We start from the raw sequence: 23,749 nt of genomic DNA on the forward strand, positions 1-23,749 counted from the left end.
TTGGAGTCAGGCAAAGGGACTTGGCCAGAGTTCGAGTGTAAGGCTCGGCAGGACGTTCGAGCTTACCTCGGCAGGGAGACCAAGCTTCCTAAGCCCAGTAGGATTCAAGCTAGGCGACTTGGCTGGAGTTCGATTGTAAGGCTCGGCAGGACGTACGACCTTACCTCGGCAGGGAGACGAAGCTTCCTAAGCCTAGTCGGAGAATTAGGCGAGGGGACTTGGCCGGAGTTCGAGTGTAAGGCTCGGCAGGACGTTCGACCTTACCTCAACAGAGAGACCAAGCATTCTAAGCCTAGTAGGAGAGTCAGGCGAGGGGACTTGGCCGGAGTTCGAGAATAAGGCTCGGCAGGACGTTCGACCTTACCTCAACAGAGAGACCAAGTTTCCTAAGCCTAGTAAGAGTCAGGCAAAGGGATTTGGCCGAAGTTCGAGTGTAAGGTTCGGCAGTACGTTCAACCTTAACTCGGCAGGGAGACCACGCTTCCCAAGCCTAGTAGGAGTCAGGCGAGGGGACTTGGCCGGAGTTCGAGTGTATGGCTCAGCAGGACGTTCGACCTTACCTTGGCAGAGAGACCAAGCTTCCCAAGCCTAGTAGGATAGTTAGGCGAGGGGACTTGTTCGGAGTTCGAGTGTAAGACTCGGCAGGATGTTCGACCTTACCTCGGCAGGGAGACCAAGCTTCATAAGCCTAGTAAGAGTAAGGCAAAGGGACTTGGCCGGAGTTCGAGCGTAAGGCTCGGCAGAAGGTTCAACCGTAACTCGGCAGGGAGACCACGCTTCCCAAGCCTAGTAGGAGCAAGGCGAGGGGACTTGTTCGTTGTTCGAGTGTATGGCTCGGCAGGACGTTCGACCTTACCTTGGCAGGGAGACCAAGCTTCCTAAGCCTAGTAGGAGTCAGGCAAAGGGGCTTGGCCGGAGTTCGAGTGTAAGGCTCGGCAGGATGTTCGACCTTACCTCAACAGAGAGACCAAGCTTCCTAAGCCTAATAGGAGAGTCAGGCGAGGGGACTTGGCCGGAGTTTGAGTATAAGGCTCGGCAGGACGTTCGACCTTACCTCGGCAGGGGGACCAAGCTTCCTAAGCCTAGTAGGAGAGTCAGGCAAAGGGACTTGGCCGAAGTTCGAATGTAAGGCTCGGCAGGACGTTCGACGTTACCTCAGCAGGGAGACCAAGCTTCCTAAGCCTAGTAGGAGAGTCAGGCGAGGGGACTTGGCCAGAGTTCGAGTGTAAGGCTCGGCAGGACGTTCGACCTTACCTCAACAGAGAGACCAAGCTTCCTAAGCCTAGTCGGAGAGTCAGGCGAGGGGACTTGTCCGGAGTTCAAGTGTAAGGCTCGGAATAACGTTCGACCTTAACTCGGCAGGCAGACCAAGCTTCCTGAGCCTAGTAGGAGTCAGGCAAAGGGGACTTGGCCGGAGTTCGAGTGTAAGGCTCGGCAGGACGTTCAAACTTACCTCGGCAGGGGGACAAAGCTTCCTAAACCTAGTAGGAGTCAGGCGTAGGGACTTGGCCAGATTTCGAGTGTAAGGCTCGGCAGGACGTTCATTGTTACCTCGGCAGAGAGACCAAGCTTCCTAAGCCTACTAGGAGTCAGGCGAAGAGACTTGGCCATAATTCGAGTGTAAGGCTCGGCAGGACGTTCGACCTTAACTCGGCAGGGAGACCAAGCTTCCTGAGCCTAGTAGGAGTCAGGCAAAGGGGCTTGGCCGGAGTTCGAGTGTAAGGCTCGGCAGGACGTTCGACCTTACCTCGGCATAGAGACCAAGCTTCCTAAGCCTAGTAGGAGTCAAAGAAGGGGACTTGGCCGGAGTTCGAGTTTAAGGCTCGGCAGGACGTTCGAACTTACCTCGGCAGGGAGACCAAGCTTCCCAAGCCTAGTAGGAGTCAGGCAAGGGGACTTGGCCAAAGTTCGAGTGTAAGGCTCGGCAGGACGTTCGAACTTACCTCGGCAGGGGGACAAAGCTTCCTAAACCTAGTAGGAGTAAGGCGTAGGGACTTGGCCAGATTTCGAGTGTAAGGCTCGGCAGGACGTTCATTGTTACCTCGGCAGGGAGACCAAGCTTCCTAAGCCTACTAGGAGTCAGGCGAAGAGACTTGGCCATAGTTCGATTGTAAGGCTCGGCAGGAGGTTCGACCTTACCTCGGCAGGGAGACCAAGATTCCTAAGCCTAGTAGGAGAGTCAGGCGAAGGGAATAGGTTGGAGTTCGAATGTAAGGCTCGGCAGGTCGTTCGACCTTAACTCGGCAGGGAAACCAAGCTTCCTAAGCCTAGTTGAGGTCAGGCAAAGGGGCTTGGCCAGAGTTCGAGTGTAAGGCTCGGCAGGACGTTCGACCTTACCTTGGCATAGAGACCAAGCTTCCTTAGCCCAGTAGGATAGTTAGTCGTGGGGAATTGTTCGGAGTTCGAGTGTAAGGCTCGGCAGGATGTTCGACCCTAACTCGGCAGGGAGACCAAGCTTCCTAAGCCTAGTAAGAGTCAGGCAAAGGGACTTGGCCAGAGTTCGAGTGTAAGGCTCGGCAGGACGTTCGACCATACCTCGGCAGGGAGACCAAGATTCCTAAGCCTAGTAGGAGAGTCAGGCGAAAGGACTAGGTTGGAGTTCGAGTGTAAGGCTTGGCAGGACGTTCGACCTTAACTCGGCAGGGAAACCAAGCTTCCTAAGCCTAGTTGGAGTCAGGCAAAGGGACTTGGCCAGAGTTCGAGTGTAAGACTCGGCAGGACGTTCGACCTTACCTCGGCAGGGAGACCAAGCTTCCTAAGCCCAGTAGGATTCAAGCTAGGCGACTTGGCTGGAGTTCGAGTGTAAGGCTCGGCAGGACGTACGACCTTACCTCGGCAGGGAGACGAAGCTTCCTAAGCCTAGTCGGAGAATTAGGTGAGGGGACTTGGCCGGAGTTCGAGTGTAAGGCTCGGCAGGACGTTCGACCTTACCTCAACAGAGAGACCAAGCATTCTAAGCCTAGTAGGAGAGTCAGGCGAGGGGACTTGGCCGGAGTTCGAGAATAATGCTCGGCAGGACGTTCGACCTTACCTCAACAGAGAGACCAAGTTTCCTAAGCCTAGTAAGAGTCAGGCAAAGGGATTTGGCCGAAGTTCGAGTGTAAGGTTCGGCAGGACGTTCAACCTTAACTCGGCAGGGAGACCACGCTTCCCAAGCCTAGTAGGAGTCAGGCGAGGGGACTTGGCCGGAGTTCGAGTGTATGGCTCAGCAGGACTTTCGACCTTACCTTGGCAGGGAGACCAAGCTTCCTAAGCCTAGTAGGATAGTTAGGCGAGGGGACTTGTTCGGAGTTCGAGTGTAAGACTCGGCAGGATGTTCGACCTTACCTCGGCAGGGAGACCAAGCTTCATAAGCCTAGTAAGAGTAAGGCAAAGGGACTTGGCCGGAGTTCGAGCGTAAGGCTCGGCAGAAGGTTCAACCGTAACTCGGCAGGGAGACCACGCTTCCCAAGCCTAGTAGGAGCCAGGCGAGGGGACTTGTTCGTAGTTCGAGTGTATGGCTCGGCAGGACGTTCGACCTTACCTTGGCAGGGAGACCAAGCTTCCTAAGCCTAGTAGGAGTCAGGCAAAGGGGCTTGGCCGGAGTTCGAGTATAATGCTCGGCAGGACGTTCGACCTTACCTCAACAGAGAGACCACGCTTCCTAAGCCTAGTAGGAGAGTCAGGCGAAGGGACTTGGCCGAAGTTCGAATGTAAGGCTCGGCAGGACGTTCGACGTTACCTCAGCAGGGAGACCAAGCTTCCTAAGCCTAGTAGGAGAGTCAGGCGAGGGGACTTGGCCAGAGTTCGAGTGTAAGGCTCGGCAGGACGTTCGACCTTACCTCAACAGAGAGACCAAGCTTCCTAAGCCTAGTCGGAGAGTCAGGCAAGGGGACTTGGCCGGAGTTCAAGTGTAAGGCTCGGAAGAACGTTCGACCTTAACTCGGCAGGGAGACCAAGCTTCCTGAGCCAAGTAGGACTCAGGCAAAGGGGCTTGGCCGGAGTTCGAGTGTAAGGCTCGGCAGGACGTTCGACCTTACCTCGGCATAGAGACCAAGCTTCCTAAGCCTAGTAGGAGAGTTAGGCGAGGGGACTTGTTCGGAGATCGAGTGTAAGGCTCGGCAGGATGTTCGACGCTACCTCCGCAGGGAGACCAAGATTCCTAAGCCTAGTAGGAGAGTCAGTCAATAGGACTTGGCCAGAGTTCGAGTGTAAGGCTCGGCAGGACGTTCGACCTTACCTCAACAGAGAGACCATGCTTCTTAAGCCTAGTCGGAGAGTCAGGCGAGGGGACTTGGCCGGAGTTCAAGTGTAAGGCTCGGAAGAACGTTCGACCTTAACTCGGCAGGGAGACCAAGCTTCCTGAGCCTAGTAGGAGTCAGGCAAAGGGGCTTGGCCGGAGTTCGAGTGTAAGGCTCGGCAGACGTTCGACCTTACCTCGGCATAGAGACCAAGCTTCCTAAGCCTAGTAGGAGAGTTAGGCGAGGGGACTTGTTCGGAGATCGAGTGTAAGGCTCGGCAGGATGTTCGACGCTACCTCCGCAGGGAGACCAAGCTTCCTAAGCCTCGTAAGTGTCAGGCAAAGGGACTTGGCCGGAGTGCGAGTGTAAGGCTCGGCAGGACGTTCAACCTTAACTCGGCAGGGAGACCAAGCTTCTTAAGCCTAGTAGGAGTAAGGCAACGGGACTTGGCCAGAGTTCGAGTGTAAGGCTCGGCAGGACGTTCGACCTTACCTCGTCAGGGAGACAAAGCTTCCTAAGCCTAGTTGGAGAGTCAGGCAAACAGACTTGGCCAGAGTTCGATTGTAAGGCTCAGCAGGAGGTTCGACCTTACCTCGGCAGGGAGACCAAGATTCCTAAGCCTAGTAGGAGAGTCAGGCGAAGGGAATAGGTTGGAGTTCGAATGTAAGGCTCGGCAGGTCGTTCGACCTTAACTCGGCAGGGAAACCAAGCTTCCTAAGCCTAGTTGAGGTCAGGCAAAGGGGCTTGGCCAGAGTTCGAGTGTAAGGCTCGGCAGGACGTTCGACCTTACCTCGGCAGGGAGACCAAGATTCCTAAGCCTAGTAGGAGAGTCAGGCGAAAGGACTAGGTTGGAGTTCGAGTGTAAGGCTTGGCAGGACGTTCGACCTTAACTCGGCAGGGGGACCAAGCTTCCTAAGCTTAGTTGGAGTCAGGCAAAGGGACTTGGCCAGAGTTCGAGTGTAAGGCTCGGCAGGACGTTCGAGCTTACCTCGGCAGGGAGACCAAGCTTCCTAAGCCCAGTAGGATTCAAGCTAGGCGACTTGGCTGGAGTTCGATTGTAAGGCTCGGCAGGACGTACGACCTTACCTCGGCAGGGAGACGAAGCTTCCTAAGCCTAGTCGGAGAATTAGGCGAGGGGACTTGGCCGGAGTTCGAGTGTAAGGCTCGGCAGGACGTTCGACCTTACCTCAACAGAGAGACCAAGCATTCTAAGCCTAGTAGGAGAGTCAGGCGAGGGGACTTGGCCGGAGTTCGAGAATAAGGCTCGGCAGGACGTTCGACCTTACCTCAACAGAGAGACCAAGTTTCCTAAGCCTAGTAAGAGTCAGGCAAAGGGATTTGGCCGAAGTTCGAGTGTAAGGTTCGGCAGTACGTTCAACCTTAACTCGGCAGGGAGACCACGCTTCCCAAGCCTAGTAGGAGTCAGGCGAGGGGACTTGGCCGGAGTTCGAGTGTATGGCTCAGCAGGACGTTCGACCTTACCTTGGCAGAGAGACCAAGCTTCCCAAGCCTAGTAGGATAGTTAGGCGAGGGGACTTGTTCGGAGTTCGAGTGTAAGACTCGGCAGGATGTTCGACCTTACCTCGGCAGGGAGACCAAGCTTCATAAGCCTAGTAAGAGTAAGGCAAAGGGACTTGGCCGGAGTTCGAGCGTAAGGCTCGGCAGAAGGTTCAACCGTAACTCGGCAGGGAGACCACGCTTCCCAAGCCTAGTAGGAGCAAGGCGAGGGGACTTGTTCGTTGTTCGAGTGTATGGCTCGGCAGGACGTTCGACCTTACCTTGGCAGGGAGACCAAGCTTCCTAAGCCTAGTAGGAGTCAGGCAAAGGGGCTTGGCCGGAGTTCGAGTGTAAGGCTCGGCAGGATGTTCGACCTTACCTCAACAGAGAGACCAAGCTTCCTAAGCCTAATAGGAGAGTCAGGCGAGGGGACTTGGCCGGAGTTTGAGTATAAGGCTCGGCAGGACGTTCGACCTTACCTCGGCAGGGGGACCAAGCTTCCTAAGCCTAGTAGGAGAGTCAGGCAAAGGGACTTGGCCGAAGTTCGAATGTAAGGCTCGGCAGGACGTTCGACGTTACCTCAGCAGGGAGACCAAGCTTCCTAAGCCTAGTAGGAGAGTCAGGCGAGGGGACTTGGCCAGAGTTCGAGTGTAAGGCTCGGCAGGACGTTCGACCTTACCTCAACAGAGAGACCAAGCTTCCTAAGCCTAGTCGGAGAGTCAGGCGAGGGGACTTGTCCGGAGTTCAAGTGTAAGGCTCGGAATAACGTTCGACCTTAACTCGGCAGGCAGACCAAGCTTCCTGAGCCTAGTAGGAGTCAGGCAAAGGGGACTTGGCCGGAGTTCGAGTGTAAGGCTCGGCAGGACGTTCAAACTTACCTCGGCAGGGGGACAAAGCTTCCTAAACCTAGTAGGAGTCAGGCGTAGGGACTTGGCCAGATTTCGAGTGTAAGGCTCGGCAGGACGTTCATTGTTACCTCGGCAGAGAGACCAAGCTTCCTAAGCCTACTAGGAGTCAGGCGAAGAGACTTGGCCATAATTCGAGTGTAAGGCTCGGCAGGACGTTCGACCTTACCTCAACAGAGAGACCAAGCTTCCTAAGCCTAGTGGGAGAGTCAGGCAAACAGACTTGGCCAGAGTTCGATTGTAAGGCTCAGCAGGAGGTTCGACCTTACCTCGGCAGGGAGACCAAGATTCCTAAGCCTAGTAGGAGAGTCAGGCGAAGGGAATTGTTCGGAGTTCGAATGTAAGGCTCGGCAGGTCGTTCGACCTTAACTCGGCAGGGAAACCAAGCTTCCTAAGCCTAGTTGAGGTCAGGCAAAGGGGCTTGGCCAGAGTTCGAGTGTAAGGCTCGGCAGGACGTTCGACCTTACCTCGGCAGGGAGACCAAGATTCCTAAGCCTAGTAGGAGAGTCAGGCGAAAGGACTAGGTTGGAGTTCGAGTGTAAGGCTTGGCAGGACGTTCGACCTTAACTCGGCAGGGGGACCAAGCTTCCTAAGCCTAGTTGGAGTCAGGCAAAGGGACTTGGCCAGAGTTCGAGTGTAAGGCTCGGCAGGACGTTCGACCTTACCTCGGCAGGGAGACCAAGCTTCCTAAGCCCAGTAGGATTCAAGCTAGGCGACTTGGCTGGAGTTCGATTGTAAGGCTCGGCAGGACGTACGACCTTACCTCGGCAGGGAGACGAAGCTTCCTAAGCCTAGTCGGAGAATTAGGCGAGGGGACTTGGCCGGAGTTCGAGTGTAAGGCTCGGCAGGACGTTCGACCTTACCTCAACAGAGAGACCAAGCATTCTAAGCCTAGTAGGAGAGTCAGGCGAGGGGACTTGGCCGGAGTTCGAGAATAAGGCTCGGCAGGACGTTCGACCTTACCTCAACAGAGAGACCAAGTTTCCTAAGCCTAGTAAGAGTCAGGCAAAGGGATTTGGCCGAAGTTCGAGTGTAAGGTTCGGCAGGACGTTCAACCTTAACTCGGCAGGGAGACCAAGCTTCCTAAGCCTAGTAGGATAGTTAGGCGAGGGGACTTGTTCGGAGTTCGAGTGTAAGACTCGGCAGGATGTTCGACCTTACCTCGGCAGGGAGACCAAGCTTCATAAGCCTAGTAAGAGTAAGGCAAAGGGACTTGGCCGGAGTTCGAGCGTAAGGCTCGGCAGAAGGTTCAACCGTAACTCGGCAGGGAGACCACGCTTCCCAAGCCTAGTAGGAGTCAGGCGAGGGGACTTGGCCGGAGTTCGAGTATAATGCTCGGCAGGACGTTCGACCTTACCTCAACAGAGAGACCACGCTTCCTAAGCCTAGTAGGAGAGTCAGGCGAAGGGACTTGGCCGAAGTTCGAATGTAAGGCTCGGCAGGACGTTCGACGTTACCTCAGCAGGGAGACCAAGCTTCCTAAGCCTAGTAGGAGAGTCAGGCGAGGGGACTTGGCCAGAGTTCGAGTGTAAGGCTCGGCAGGACGTTCGACCTTACCTCAACAGAGAGACCAAGCTTCCTAAGCCTAGTCGGAGAGTCAGGCGAGGGGACTTGGCCGGAGTTCAAGTGTAAGGCTCGGAAGAACGTTCGACCTTAACTCGGCAGGGAGATCAAGCTTCCTGAGCCAAGTAGGAGTCAGGCAAAGGGGCTTGGCCGGAGTTCGTGTGTAAGGCTCGGCAGGACGTTCGACCTTACCTCGGCATAGAGACCAAGCTTCCTAAGCCTAATAGGAGAGTCAGGCGAGGGGACTTGGCCGGAGTTTGAGTATAAGGCTCGGCAGGACGTTCGACCTTACCTCGGCAGGGGGACCAAGCTTCCTAAGCCTAGTAGGAGAGTCAGGCAAAGGGACTTGGCCGAAGTTCGAATGTAAGGCTCGGCAGGACGTTCGACGTTACCTCAGCAGGGAGACCAAGCTTCCTAAGCCTAGTAGGAGAGTCAGGCGAGGGGACTTGGCCAGAGTTCGAGTGTAAGGCTCGGCAGGACGTTCGACCTTACCTCAACAGAGAGACCAAGCTTCCTAAGCCTAGTCGGAGAGTCAGGCGAGGGGACTTGGCCGGAGTTCAAGTGTAAGGCTCGGAAGAACGTTCGACCTTAACTCGGCAGGGAGACCAAGCTTCCTGAGCCTAGTAGGAGTCAGGCAAAGGGGCTTGGCCGGAGTTCGAGTGTAAGGCTCGGCAGGACGTTCGACCTTACCTCGGCATAGAGACCAAGCTTCCTAAGCCTAGTAGGAGTCAAAGAAGGGGACTTGGCCGGAGTTCGAGTTTAAGGCTCGGCAGGACGTTCGAACTTACCTCGGCAGGGAGACCAAGCTTCCCAAGCCTAGTAGGAGTCAGGCAAGGGGACTTGGCCAAAGTTCGAGTGTAAGGCTCGGCAGGACGTTCGAACTTACCTCGGCAGGGGGACAAAGCTTCCTAAACCTAGTAGGAGTAAGGCGTAGGGACTTGGCCAGATTTCGAGTGTAAGGCTCGGCAGGACGTTCATTGTTACCTCGGCAGGGAGACCAAGCTTCCTAAGCCTACTAGGAGTCAGGCGAAGAGACTTGGCCATAGTTCGATTGTAAGGCTCGGCAGGAGGTTCGACCTTACCTCGGCAGGGAGACCAAGATTCCTAAGCCTAGTAGGAGAGTCAGGCGAGGGGACTTGGCCAGAGTTCGAGTGTAAGGCTCGGCAGGACGTTCGACCTTACCTCAACAGAGAGACCAAGCTTCCTAAGCCTAGTCGGAGAGTCAGGCAAGGGGACTTGGCCGGAGTTCAAGTGTAAGGCTCGGAAGAACGTTCGACCTTAACTCGGCAGGGAGACCAAGCTTCCTAAGCCTAGTAGGAGAGTCAGGCGAGGGGACTTGGCCGGAGTTCGAGAATAATGCTCGGCAGGACGTTCGACCTTACCTCAACAGAGAGACCAAGTTTCCTAAGCCTAGTAAGAGTCAGGCAAAGGGATTTGGCCGAAGTTCGAGTGTAAGGTTCGGCAGGACGTTCAACCTTAACTCGGCAGGGAGACCACGCTTCCCAAGCCTAGTAGGAGTCAGGCGAGGGGACTTGGCCGGAGTTCGAGTGTATGGCTCAGCAGGACTTTCGACCTTACCTTGGCAGGGAGACCAAGCTTCCTAAGCCTAGTAGGATAGTTAGGCGAGGGGACTTGTTCGGAGTTCGAGTGTAAGACTCGGCAGGATGTTCGACCTTACCTCGGCAGGGAGACCAAGCTTCATAAGCCTAGTAAGAGTAAGGCAAAGGGACTTGGCCGGAGTTCGAGCGTAAGGCTCGGCAGAAGGTTCAACCGTAACTCGGCAGGGAGACCACGCTTCCCAAGCCTAGTAGGAGCCAGGCGAGGGGACTTGTTCGTAGTTCGAGTGTATGGCTCGGCAGGACGTTCGACCTTACCTTGGCAGGGAGACCAAGCTTCCTAAGCCTAGTAGGAGTCAGGCAAAGGGGCTTGGCCGGAGTTCGAGTATAATGCTCGGCAGGACGTTCGACCTTACCTCAACAGAGAGACCACGCTTCCTAAGCCTAGTAGGAGAGTCAGGCGAAGGGACTTGGCCGAAGTTCGAATGTAAGGCTCGGCAGGACGTTCGACGTTACCTCAGCAGGGAGACCAAGCTTCCTAAGCCTAGTAGGAGAGTCAGGCGAGGGGACTTGGCCAGAGTTCGAGTGTAAGGCTCGGCAGGACGTTCGACCTTACCTCAACAGAGAGACCAAGCTTCCTAAGCCTAGTCGGAGAGTCAGGCAAGGGGACTTGGCCGGAGTTCAAGTGTAAGGCTCGGAAGAACGTTCGACCTTAACTCGGCAGGGAGACCAAGCTTCCTGAGCCAAGTAGGAGTCAGGCAAAGGGGCTTGGCCGGAGTTCGAGTGTAAGGCTCGGCAGGACGTTCGACCTTACCTCGGCATAGAGACCAAGCTTCCTAAGCCTAGTAGGAGAGTTAGGCGAGGGGACTTGTTCGGAGATCGAGTGTAAGGCTCGGCAGGATGTTCGACGCTACCTCCGCAGGGAGACCAAGATTCCTAAGCCTAGTAGGAGAGTCAGTCAATAGGACTTGGCCAGAGTTCGAGTGTAAGGCTCGGCAGGACGTTCGACCTTACCTCAACAGAGAGACCATGCTTCTTAAGCCTAGTCGGAGAGTCAGGCGAGGGGACTTGGCCGGAGTTCAAGTGTAAGGCTCGGAAGAACGTTCGACCTTAACTCGGCAGGGAGACCAAGCTTCCTGAGCCTAGTAGGAGTCAGGCAAAGGGGCTTGGCCGGAGTTCGAGTGTAAGGCTCGGCAGACGTTCGACCTTACCTCGGCATAGAGACCAAGCTTCCTAAGCCTAGTAGGAGAGTTAGGCGAGGGGACTTGTTCGGAGATCGAGTGTAAGGCTCGGCAGGATGTTCGACGCTACCTCCGCAGGGAGACCAAGCTTCCTAAGCCTCGTAAGTGTCAGGCAAAGGGACTTGGCCGGAGTGCGAGTGTAAGGCTCGGCAGGACGTTCGACCTTAACTCGGCAGGGAGACCAAGCTTCTTAAGCCTAGTAGGAGTAAGGCAACGGGACTTGGCCAGAGTTCGAGTGTAAGGCTCGGCAGGACGTTCGACCTTACCTCGTCAGGGAGACAAAGCTTCCTAAGCCTAGTTGGAGAGTCAGGCAAACAGACTTGGCCAGAGTTCGAGTATAAGGCTCGGCAGGATGTTCGACGCTACCTCCGCAGGGAGACCAAGCTTCCTAAGCCTAGTAGGAAAGTCAGTAAATAGGACTTGGCCAGAGTTCGAGTGTAAGGCTCGGCAGGACGTTCGACCTTACCTCAACAGAGAGACCAAGTTTCCTAAGCCTAGTAAGAGTCAGGCAAAGGGATTTGGCCGAAGTTCGAGTGTAAGGTTCGGCAGGACGTTCAACCTTAACTCGGCAGGGAGACCACGCTTCCTAAGCCTAGTAGGAGTCAGGCGAGGGGACTTGGCCGAAGTTCGAGTGTATGGCTCGGCAGGACGTTCGACCTTACCTTTGTAGGGAGAACAAGCTTCCTAAGCCTAGTAGGATAGTTAGGCGAGGGGACTTGTTCGGAGTTCGAGTGTAAGACTCGGCAGGATGTTCGACCTTACCTCGGCAGGGAGACCAAGCTTCATAAGCCTAGTAAGAGTAAGGCAAAGGGACTTGGCCGGAGTTCGAGCGTAAGGCTCGGCAGAAGGTTCAACCGTAACTCGGCAGGGAGACCACGCTTCCTAAGCCTAGTAGGAGTCAGGCGAGGGGACTTGGCCGGAGTTCGAGTATAATGCTCGGCAGGACGTTCGACCTTACCTCAACAGAGAGACCACGCTTCCTAAGCCTAGTAGGAGAGTCAGGCGAAGGGACTTGGCCGAAGTTCGAATGTAAGGCTCGGCAGGACGTTCGACGTTACCTCAGCAGGGAGACCAAGCTTCCTAAGCCTAGTAGGAGAGTCAGGCGAGGGGACTTGGCCAGAGTTCGAGTGTAAGGCTCGGCAGGACGTTCGACCTTACCTCAACAGAGAGACCAAGCTTCCTAAGCCTAGTCGGAGAGTCAGGCGAGGGGACTTGGCCGGAGTTCAAGTGTAAGGCTCGGAAGAACGTTCGACCTTAACTCGGCAGGGAGACCAAGCTTCCTGAGCCAAGTAGGAGTCAGGCAAAGGGGCTTGGCCGGAGTTCGAGTGTAAGGCTCGGCAGGACGTTCGACCTTACCTCGGCATAGAGACCAAGCTTCCTAAGCCTAGTAGGAGTGTTAGGCGAGGGGACTTGTTCGGAGATCGAGTATAAGGCTCGGCAGGATGTTCGACGCTACCTCCGCAGGGAGACCAAGCTTCCTAAGCCTAGTAGGAAAGTCAGTAAATAGGACTTGGCCAGAGTTCGAGTGTAAGGCTCGGCAGGACGTTCGACCTTACCTCAACAGAGAGACCAAGCTTCTTAAGCCTAGTCGGAGAGTCAGGCGAGGGGACTTGGCCGGAGTTCAAGTGTAAGGCTCGGAAGAACGTTCGACCTTAACTCGGCAGGGAGACCAAGCTTCCTGAGCCTAGTAGGAGTCAGGCAAAGGGGCTTGGCCGGAGTTCGAGTGTAAGGCTCGGCAGACGTTCGACCTTACCTCGGCATAGAGACCAAGCTTCCTAAGCCTAGTAGGAGAGTTAGGCGAGGGGACTTGTTCGGAGATCGAGTGTAAGGCTCGGCAGGATGTTCGACGCTACCTACGCAGGGAGACCAAGCTTCCTAAGCCTTGTAAGCGTCAGGCAAAGGGACTTGGCCGGAGTGCGAGTGTAAGGCTCGGCAGGACGTTCGACCTTAACTCGGCAGGGAGACCAAGCTTCTTAAGCCTAGTAGGAGAGTTAGGCGAGGGGACTTGTTCAGAGTTCGAGTGTAAGTCCCGGCAGGATGTTCGACCTTACCTCGGCAGGGAGACCAAGCTTCCTGAGCCTAGTAGAAGTCAGGCTAGGGGACATGGCCGGAGTTCGAGTGTATGTCTCAGCAGGACGTTCGACCTTACCTTGGCAGGGAGACCAAGATTCCTAAGCCTAGTAGGAGTCAAAGAAGGGGACTTGGCCAAAGTTCGAGTTTAAGGCTCGGCAGGACGTTCGAACTTACCTCGGCAGGGAGACCAAGCTTCCCAAGCCTAGTAGGAGAGTCAGGCGAGGGGACTTGTCCGGAGTTCAAGTGTAAGGCTCGGAATAACGTTCGACCTTAACTCGGCAGGGAGACCAAGCTTCCTGAGCCTAGTAGGAGTCAAAGAAGGGGACTTGGCCGGAGTTCGAGTTTAAGGCTCGGCAGGACGTTCGAACTTACCTCGGCAAGGAGACCAAGCTTCCCAAGCCTAGTAGGAGTCAGGCAAGGGGACTTGGCCGGAGTTCGAGTGTAAGGCTCGGCAGGACGTTCAAACTTACCTCGGCAGGGGGACAAAGCTTCCTAAACCTAGTAGGAGTCAGGCGTAGGGACTTGGCCAGATTTCGAGTGTAAGGCTCGGCAGGACGTTCATTGTTACCTCGGCAGAGAGACCAAGCTTCCTAAGCCTACTAGGAGTCAGGCGAAGAGACTTGGCCATAGTTCGAGTGTAAGGCTCGGCAGGACGTTCGACCTTACCTCAACAGAGAGACCAAGCTTCCTAAGCCTAGTAGGAGAGTCAGGAAAACAGACTTGGCCAGAGTTCGATTGTAAGGCTCAGCAGGAGGTTCGACCTTACCTCGGCAGGGAGACCAAGATCCCTAAGCCTAGTAGGAGAGTCAGGCGAAGGGAATAGGTTGGAGTTCGAATGTAAGGCTCGGCAGGTCGTTCGACCTTAACTCGGCAGGGAAACCAAGCTTCCTAAGCCTAGTTGAGGTCAGGCAAAGGGGCTTGGCCAGAGTTCGAGTGTAAGGCTCGGCAGGACGTTCGACCTTACCTCGGCAGGGAGACCAAGATTCCTAAGCCTAGTAGGAGAGTCAGGCGAAAGGACTAGGTTGGAGTTCGAGTGTAAGGCTTGGCAGGACGTTCGACCTTACCTCGGCAGGGAGACCAAGCTTCCTAAGCCTAGTAGGATTCAAGCTAGGCGACTTGCCTGGAGTTCGATTGTAAGGCTCGGCAGGACGTACGACCTTACCTCGGCAGGGAGACGAAGCTTCCTAAGCCTAGTCGGAGAATTAGGCGAGGGGACTTGGCCGGAGTTCGAGTGTAAGGCTCGGCAGGACGTTCGACCTTACCTCAACAGAGAGACCAAGCATTCTAAGCCTAGTAGGAGAGTCAGGCGAGGGGACTTGGCCGGAGTTCGAGAATAAGGCTCGGCAGGACGTTCGACCTTACCTCAACAGAGAGACCAAGTTTCCTAAGCCTAGTAAGAGTCAGGCAAAGGGATTTGGCCGAAGTTCGAGTGTAAGGTTCGGCAGGACGTTCAACCTTAACTAGGCAGGGAGACCACGCTTCCTAAGCCTAGTAGGATAGTTAGGCGAGGGGACTTGTTCGGAGTTCGAGTGTAAGACTCGGCAGGATGTTCGACCTTACCTCGGCAGGGAGACCAGGCTTCATAAGCCTAGTAAGAGTAAGGCAAAGGGACTTGGCCGGAGTTCGAGCGTAAGGCTCGGCAGAAGGTTCAACCGTAACTCGGCAGGGAGACCACGCTTCCCAAGCCTAGTAGGAGAGTCAGGCGAAGGGACTTGGCCGAAGTTCGAATGTAAGGCTCGGCAGGACGTTCGACGTTACCTCAGCAGGGAGACCAAGCTTCCTAAGCCTAGTAGGAGAGTCAGGCGAGGGGACTTGGCCAGAGTTCGAGTGTAAGGCTCGGCAGGACGTTCGACCTTACCTCAACAGAGAGACCAAGCTTCCTAAGCCTAGTCGGAGAGTCAGGCGAGGGGACTTGGCCGGAGTTCAAGTGTAAGGCTCGGAAGAACGTTCGACCTTAACTCGGCATAGAGACCAAGCTTCCTAAGCCTAGTAGGAGTGTTAGGCGAGGGGACTTGTTCGGAGATCGAGTATAAGGCTCGGCAGGATGTTCGACGCTACCTCCGCAGGGAGACCAAGCTTCCTAAGCCTAGTAGGAAAGTCAGTAAATAGGACTTGGCCAGAGTTCGAGTGTAAGGCTCGGCAGGACGTTCGACCTTACCTCAACAGAGAGACCAAGCTTCTTAAGCCTAGTCGGAGAGTCAGGCGAGGGGACTTGGCCGGAGTTCAAATGTAAGTCTCGGAAGAACGTTCGACCTTAACTCGGCAGGGAGACCAAGCTTCCTGAGCCTAGTAGGAGTCAGGCAAAGGGGCTTGGCCGGAGTTCGAGTGTAAGGCTCGGCAGACGTTCGACCTTACCTCGGCATAGAGACCAAGCTTCCTAAGCCTAGTAGGAGAGTTAGGCGAGGGGACTTGTTCGGAGATCGAGTGTAAGGCTCGGCAGGATGTTCGACGCTACCTCCGCAGGGAGACCAAGCTTCCTAAGCCTTGTAAGTGTCAGGCAAAGGGACTTGGCCGGAGTGCGAGTGTAAGGCTCGGCAGGACGTTCGAACTTAACTCGGCAGGGAGACCAAGCTTCTTAAGCCTAGTAGGAGTAAGGCAACGGGACTTGGCCAGAGTTCGAGTGTAAGGCTCGGCAGGACGTTCGACCTTACCTCGGCAGGGAGACAAAGCTTCCTAAGCCTAGTTGGTGTCAGGCCAAGGGACTTGGCCGAAGTTCGAGTGTAAGGCTCGGCAGGACGTTCAACCTTAACTCGGCAGGGAGACCACGCTTCCCAAGCCTAGTAGGAGAGTTAGGCGAGGGGACTTGTTCAGAGTTCGAGTGTAAGTCCCGGCAGGATGTTCGACCTTACCTCGGCAGGGAGACCAAGCTTCCTGAGCCTAGTAGAAGTCAGGCTAGGGGACATGGCCGGAGTTCGAGTGTATGGCTCAGCAGGACGTTCGACCTTACCTTGGCAGGGAGACCATGATTCCTAAGCCTAGTAGGAGTCAAAGAAGGGGACTTGGCCAAAGTTCGAGTTTAAGGCTCGGCAGGGCGTTCGAACTTACCTCGGCAGGGAGACCAAGCTTCCTAAGCCTAGTAAGAGTCAGGCAAAGGGACTTGGCCAGAGTTCGAGTGTAAGGCTCGGCAGGATGTTCAACCTTACCTCGGCCGGGAGACCACGCTTTTCAAGCCTAGTAGGAGTCAGGCAAGGGGACTTGGCCGGAGTTCGAGTGTAAGGGTCGGCAGGACGTTCGAACTTACCTCGGCAGGGGGACCAAGCTTCCTAAACCTAGTAGGAGTAAGGCGTAGGGACTTGGCCGGAGTTCGAGTGTAAGGCTCTGCAGGACGTTCGACCTTACCTCGGCAGGGAGACCAAGCTTCCCAAGCCTAGTAGGAGTCAGGCAAAGGGACTTGGCCAGAATTCGAGTGTAAGGCTCGGTAGGATGTTCAATGTTACCTCGGCAGGGAGAACAAGCTTCCTAAGCCTAGTAGGAGAGTCAGGCGAAGGGACTAGTTTGGAGTTCGAGTGTAAGGCTCGGCAGGACGTTCGACCTTAACTCGGCAGGGAAACCAAGCTTCCTAAGCCTAGTTGAGGTCAGGCAAAGGGGCTTGGCCAGAGTTCGAGTGTAAGGCTCGGCAGGACGTTCGACCTTACCTTGGCATAGAGACCAAGCTTCCTTAGCCCAGTAGCATAGTTAGGCGTGGGGAATTGTTCGGAGTTCGAGTGTAAGGCTCGGCAGGATGTTCGACGCTACCTCCGCAGGGAGACCAAGCTTCCTAAGCCTAGTAAGAGTCAGGCAAAGGGACGTGTCCGAAGTTCGAGTGTAAGGCTCGGCAAGACGTTCAACCTTAACTCGGCAGGGAGACCACGCTTCCAAAGCCTAGTAGGTGTCAGGCGAGGGGACATGGCCGGAGTTCGAGTGTATAGCTCAGCAGGACGTTCGACCTTACCTTGGCAGGGAGACCAAGCTTCCTAAGCCTAGTAGGAGAGTTAGGCGAGGAGACTTGTTCGGAGTTCGAGTGTATGACTCGGCAGGACGTTCGACCTTACCTCGGCAGGGAGACCAAGCTTCATAAGCCTAGTAAGAGTAAGGCAAAGAGACTTGGCCGGAGTTCAAGTGTAAGGCTGGGCAGAAGGTTCAACCGTAACTCGGCAGGGAGACCACGCTTCCCAAGCCTAGTAGGAGTCAGGCGAGCGGACTTTTTCGTAGTTCGAGTGTATGGCTCGGTAGGACGTTCGACCTTACCTTGGCAGGGAGACCAAGCTTCCTACGCCTAGTAGGAGTCAGGCAAAGGGGCTTGGCCGGAGTTCGAGTGTAAGGTTCGGCAGGACGTTCGAACTTACCTCGGCACGGAGACCACGCTTCCTGAGCCTAGTAGGAGAGTCAGGCGAGGGGACTTGGCCGGAGTTCGAGTATAAGGCTCGGCAGGACGTTCGACCTTACCTCAACAGAGAGACCAAGCTTCCTAAGCCTAGTAGGAGTCAGGCGAAGAGACTTGGCCAGAGTTCGAGTGTAAGGCTCGGCAGGACGTTCGACCTTAACTCGGCAGGGAGACCAAGCTTCCTAAGCCTAGTTGGAGTCAGGCAAAGGGGCTTGGCCGGAGTTCGAGTGTAAGGCTCGGCAGGACGTTCGACCTTACCTCGGCATAGAGACCAAGCTTCCTAAGCCTAGTAAGAGTCAGGCAAAGGGACTTAGCCAGAGTTTGAGTGTAAGGCTCGGCAGGACGTTCAACCTTACCTCGGCAGGGAGACCACGCTTCCCAAGCCTAGTAGGAGTCAGGCAATGGGACTTTTCCGGAGTTCGAGTGTAAGGCTCGGCAGGACGTTCGACCTTACGTCAACACAGAGACCAAGCTTCTTAAGCCTAGTCGGAGAGTCAGGCGAGGGGACTTGGCCGGAGTTCAAGTGTAAGGCTCGGAAGAACGTTCGACCTTAACTCGGCAGGGAGACCAAGCTTCCTGAGCCTAGTAGGAGTCAGGCAAAGGGGCTTGGCCGGAGTTCGAGTGTAAGGCTCGGCAGGACGTTCGACCTTACCTTGGCATAGAGACCAAGCTTCCTTAGCCCAGTAGGATAGTTAGGCGTGAGGAATTGTTCGGAGTTCGAGTGTAAGGCTCGGCAGGACGTTCGACCTTACCTCGGCATAGAGACCAAGCTTCCTAAGCCTAGTAAGAGTCAGGCAAAGGGACTTAGCCAGAGTTTGAGTGTAAGGCTCGGCAGGACGTTCAACCTTACCTCGGCAGGGAGACCACGCTTCCCAAGCCTAGTAGGAGTCAGGCAATGGGACTTTTCCGGAGTTCGAGTGTAAGGCTCGGCAGGACGTTCGAACTTACCTCGGCAGGGGGACCAAGCTTCCTAAACCTAGTAGGAGTAAGGCGTAGGGACTTGGCCGGAGTTCGAGTGAAAGGCTCGGCAGGACGTTCGACCATATCTCGGCAGGGAGACCAAGCTTCCTAAGCCGAGTAAAATAGTCAGGCGTGGGGACATGGCAGGAGTTCGAGTGTAAGGCTCGGCAGGACATTCGACCTTACCTCGGCAGGGAGACCAAGCTTCCTAAGCCTAGTAGGAGTCAGGCAAAGGGACTTGGACAGAGTTCGAGTGTAAGGCTCGGTAGGATGTTCAGTGTTACCTCGGCAGGGAGACCAAGCTTCCTAAGCCTAGTAAAAGTCAGGCGAAGAGACTTGGCCATAGTTCGAGTGTATGGCTCAGCAGGACATTCGAACTTACCTCGGCAGGGAGACCAAGCTTCCTAAGCCTAGTAGGAGAGTCAGGCAAACGGACTTGGCCAGATTTCGAGTGTAAGGCTCGGCAGGACGTTTGACCTTACCTCGGCAGGGAGACCAAGATTCCTAAGCCTAGTAGGAGAGTCAGGCGAAGGGTCTAGGTTGGAGTTCGAGTGTGAGGCTCGGCAGGACGTTCGACCTTACCTCGGCAGGGAGACCAAGCTTCCTAAGCCCAGTAGGAGTCAAGCTAGGCGACATGGCTGGAGTTCGAGTGTAAGGCTCGGCAGGACGTACGACCTTCCCTCGGCAAAGAGACGAAGCTTCCTAAGCCTAGTCGGAGAATTAGGCGAGGGGACTTGGCCGGAGTTCGAGTGTAAGGCTCGGCAGGACGTTCGACCTTACCTCAACAGAGAGACCAAGCTTTCTAAGCCTAGTAGGAGAGTCAGGCGAGGGGACTTGGCCGGAGTTCAAGTGTAAGGCTCGGCCGGACGTTCGACCTTATCTCAACAGAGAGACCAAGTTTCCTAAGCCTAGTAAGAGTCAGGCAAAGGGACGTGTCCGAAGTTCGAGTGTAAGGCTCGGCAGGACGTTCAACCTTACCTCGGCAGGGAGACCACGCTTCCCAAGCCTAGTAGGAGTCAGGAAATGGGACTTTTCCGGAGTTCGAGTGTAAGGCTCGGCAGGACGTTCTAACTTACCTCGGCAGGGGGACCAAGCTTCCTAAACCTAGTAGGAGTAAGGCGTAGGGACTTGGCCGGAGTTCGAGTGAAAGGCTCGGCAGGACGTTCGACCATATCTCGGCAGGGAGACCAAGCTTCCTAAGCCGAGTAAAATAGTCAGGCGTGGGGACATGGCAGGAGTTCGAGTGTAAGGCTCGGCAGGACATTCGACCTTACCTCGGCAGGGAGACCAAGCTTCCTAAGCCTAGTAGGAGTCAGGCAAAGGGACTTGGACAGAGTTCGAGTGTAAGGCTCGGTAGGATGTTCAATGTTACCTCGGCAGGGAGACCAAGCTTCCTAAGCCTAGTAAAAGTCAGGCGAAGAGACTTGGCCATAGTTCGAGTGTATGGCTCAGCAGGACATTCGAACTTACCTCGGCAGGGAGACCAAGCTTCCTAAGCCTAGTAGGAGAGTCAGGCAAACGGACTTGGCCAGATTTCGAGTGTAAGGCTCGGCAGGACGTTTGACCTTACCTCGGCAGGGAGACCAAGATTCCTAAGCCTAGTAGGAGAGTCAGGCGAAGGGTCTAGGTTGGAGTTCGAGTGTGAGGCTCGGCAGGACGTTCGACCTTACCTCGGCAGGGAGACCACGCTTCCCAAGCCTAGTAGGAGTCAGGCAATGGGACTTTTCCGGAGTTCGAGTGTAAGGCTCGGCAGGACGTTCGAACTTACCTCGGCAGGGGGACCAAGCTTCCTAAACCTAGTAGGAGTAAGGCGTAGGGACTTGGCCGGAGTTCGAGTGAAAGGCTCGGCAGGACGTTCGACCATATCTCGGCAGGGAGACCAAGCTTCCTAAGCCGAGTAAAATAGTCAGGCGTGGGGACATGGCAGGAGTTCGAGTGTAAGGCTCGGCAGGACATTCGACCTTACCTCGGCAGGGAGACCAAGCTTCCTAAGCCTAGTAGGAGTCAGGCAAAGGGACTTGGACAGAGTTCGAGTGTAAGGCTCGGTAGGATGTTCAATGTTACCTCGGCAGGGAGACCAAGCTTCCTAAGCCTAGTAAAAGTCAGGCGAAGAGACTTGGCCATAGTTCGAGTGTATGGCTCAGCAGGACATTCGAACTTACCTCGGCAGGGAGACCAAGCTTCCTAAGCCTAGTAGGAGAGTCAGGCAAACGGACTTGGCCAGATTTCGAGTGTAAGGCTCGGCAGGACGTTTGACCTTACCTCGGCAGGGAGACCAAGATTCCTAAGCCTAGTAGGAGAGTCAGGCGAAGGGTCTAGGTTGGAGTTCGAGTGTGAGGCTCGGCAGGACGTTCGACCTTACCTCGGCAGGGAGACCAAGCTTCCTAAGCCCAGTAGGAGTCAAGCTAGGCGACATGGCTGGAGTTCGAGTGTGAGGCTCGGCAGGACGTACGACCTTCCCTCGGCAAAGAGACGAAGCTTCCTAAGCCTAGTCGGAGAATTAGGCGAGGGGACTTGGCCGGAGTTCGAGTGTAAGGCTCGGCAGGACGTTCGACCTTCCCTCAACAGAGAGACCAAGCTTTCTAAGCCTAGTAGGAGAGTCAGGCGAGGGGACTTGGCCGGAGTTCAAGTGTAAGGCTCGGCCGGACGTTCGACCTTATCTCAACAGAGAGACCAAGTTTCCTAAGCCTAGTAAGAGTCAGGCAAAGGGACGTGTCCGAAGTTCGAGTGTAAGGCTCGGCAGGACGTTCAACCTTACCTCGGCAGGGAGACCACGCTTCCCAAGCCTAGTAGGAGTCAGGAAATGGGACTTTTCCGGAGTTCGAGTGTAAGGCTCGGCAGGACGTTCGAACTTACCTCGGCAGGGGGACCAAGCTTCCTAAACCTAGTAGGAGTAAGGCGTAGGGACTTGGCCGGAGTTCGAGTGAAAGGCTCGGCAGGACGTTCGACCATATCTCGGCAGGGAGACCAAGCTTCCTAAGCCGAGTAAAATAGTCAGGCGTGGGGACATGGCAGGAGTTCAAGTGTAAGGCTCGGCAGGACATTCGACCTTACCTCGGCAGGGAGACCAAACTTCCTAAGCCTAGTAGGAGTCAGGCAAAGGGACTTGGACAGAGTTCGAGTGTAAGGCTCGGTAGGATGTTCAATGTTACCTCGGCAGGGAGACCAAGCTTCCTAAGCCTAGTAAAAGTCAGGCGAAGAGACTTGGCCATAGTTCGAGTGTATGGCTCAGCAGGACATTCGAACTTACCTCGGCAGGGAGACCAAGCTTCCTAAGCCTAGTAGGAGAGTCAGGCAAACGGACTTGGCCAGATTTCGAGTGTAAGGCTCGGCAGGACGTTTGACCTTACCTCGGCAGGGAGACCAAGCTTCCTAAGCCCAGTAGGAGTCAAGCTAGGCGACATGGCTGGAGTTCGAGTGTAAGGCTCGGCAGGACGTACGACCTTCCCTCGGCAAAGAGACGAAGCTTCCTAAGCCTAGTCGGAGAATTAGGCGAGGGGACTTGGCCGGAGTTCGAGTGTAAGGCTCGGCAGGACGTTCGACCTTACCTCAACAGAGAGACCAAGCTTTCCAAGCCTAGTAGGAGAGTCAGGCGAGGGGACTTGGCCGGAGTTCAAGTGTAAGGCTCGGCCGGACGTTCGACCTTATCTCAACAGAGAGACCAAGTTTCCTAAGCCTAGTAAGAGTCAGGCAAAGGGACGTGTCCGAAGTTCGAGTGTAAGGCTCGGCAGGACGTTCAACCTTACCTCGGCAGGGAGACCACGCTTCCCAAGCCTAGTAGGAGTCAGGCGAGGGGACTTGGCCGGAGTTTGAGTGTAAGTCTCGGCAGGATGTTTGACCTTACCTCGGCAGGGAGACCAAGCTTCCTGAGCCTAGTAGGAGTCAGGCGAGGGGACATGGCCGGAGTGCGAGTGTATGGCTCAGCAGGACGTTCGACCTTACCTTGGCAGGGAGACCAAGCTTCATAAGCCTAGTAAGAGTAAGGCAAAGGGACTTGGCCGGAGTTCGAGCGTAAGGCTCGGCAGAAGGTTCAACCGTAACTCGGCAGGGAGACCACGCTTCCCATGCCTAGTAGGAGCCAGGCGAGGGGACTTGTTCGTAGTTCGAGTGTATGGCTCAGCAGGACGTTCGACCTTACCTTGGCCGGGAGACCAAGCTTCCTAAGCCTAGTATAAGTCAGGCAAAGGGGCTTGGCCAGAGTTCGAGTATAAGGCTCGGCAGGACGTTCGACCTTACCTCAACAGAGAGACCACGCTTCCTAAGCCTAGTAGGAGAGTCAGGCGAAGAGACTTGGCCGAAGTTCGAATGTAAGGCTCGGCAGGACGTTTGACGTTAACTCAGCAGGGAGACCAAGCTTCTTAAGCCTAGTAGGAGAGTCAGGCGAGGGGACTTGGCCAGAGTTCGAGTGTAAGGCTCGGCAGGACGTTCGACCTTACCTCAACAGAGAGACCAAGCTTCCTAAGCCTAGTCGGAGAGTCAGGCGAGGGGACTTGGCCAGAGTTCAAGTGTAAGGCTCGGAAGAACGTTCGACCTTAACTCGGCAGGGAGACCAAGCTTCCTGAGCCAAGTAGGAGTCAGGCAAAGGGGCTTGGCCGGAGTTCGAGTGTAAGGCTCGGCAGGACGTTCGACCTTACCTCGGCATAGAGACCAAGCTTCCTAAGCCTAGTAGGAGAGTTAGGCGAGGGGACTTGTTCGGAGATCGAGTGTAAGGCTCGGCAGGATGTTCGACGCTACCTCCGCAGGGAGACCAAGCTTCCTAAGCCTAGTAGGAGAGTCAGTCAATAGGACATGGCCAGAGTTCGAGTGTAAGGCTCGGCAGGACGTTCGACCTTACCTCAACAGAGAGACCAAGCTTCCTAAGCCTAGTCGGAGAGTCAGGCGAAAGGACTTGGCCGGAGTTCAAGTGTAAGGCTCGGAAGAACGTTCGACCTTAACTCGGCAGGGAGACCAAGCTTCCTGAGCCTAGTAGGAGTCAGGCAAAGGGGCTTGGCCAGAGTTCGGGTGTAAGGCTCGGCAGACGTTCGACCTTACCTCGGCATAGAGACCAAGCTTCCTAAGCCTAGTAGGAGAGTTAGGCGAGGGGACTTGTTCGGAGATCGAGTGTAAGGCTCGGCAGGATGTTCGACCTTACCTCGGCAGGGAGACAAAGCTTCCTAAGCCTAGTTGGAGTCAGGCAAAGGGACTTGGCCAGAGTTCGAGTGTAAGGCTCGGCAGGACCTTCGACCTTACCTCAACAGAGAGACCAAGTTTCCTAAGCCTAGTAAGAGTCAGGCAAAGGGACTTGGCCGAAGTTCGAGTGTAAGGCTCGGCAGGACGTTCAACCTTACCTCGGCAGGGAGACCACGCTTCCCAAGCCTAGTAGGAGAGTTAG

The sequence above is a fragment of the Lonchura striata genome, chromosome W (assembly GCF_050655825.1).
Source record: "Lonchura striata isolate lonStrDom1 chromosome W, ASM5065582v1, whole genome shotgun sequence".
Taxonomy (NCBI): domain Eukaryota; kingdom Metazoa; phylum Chordata; class Aves; order Passeriformes; family Estrildidae; genus Lonchura; species Lonchura striata.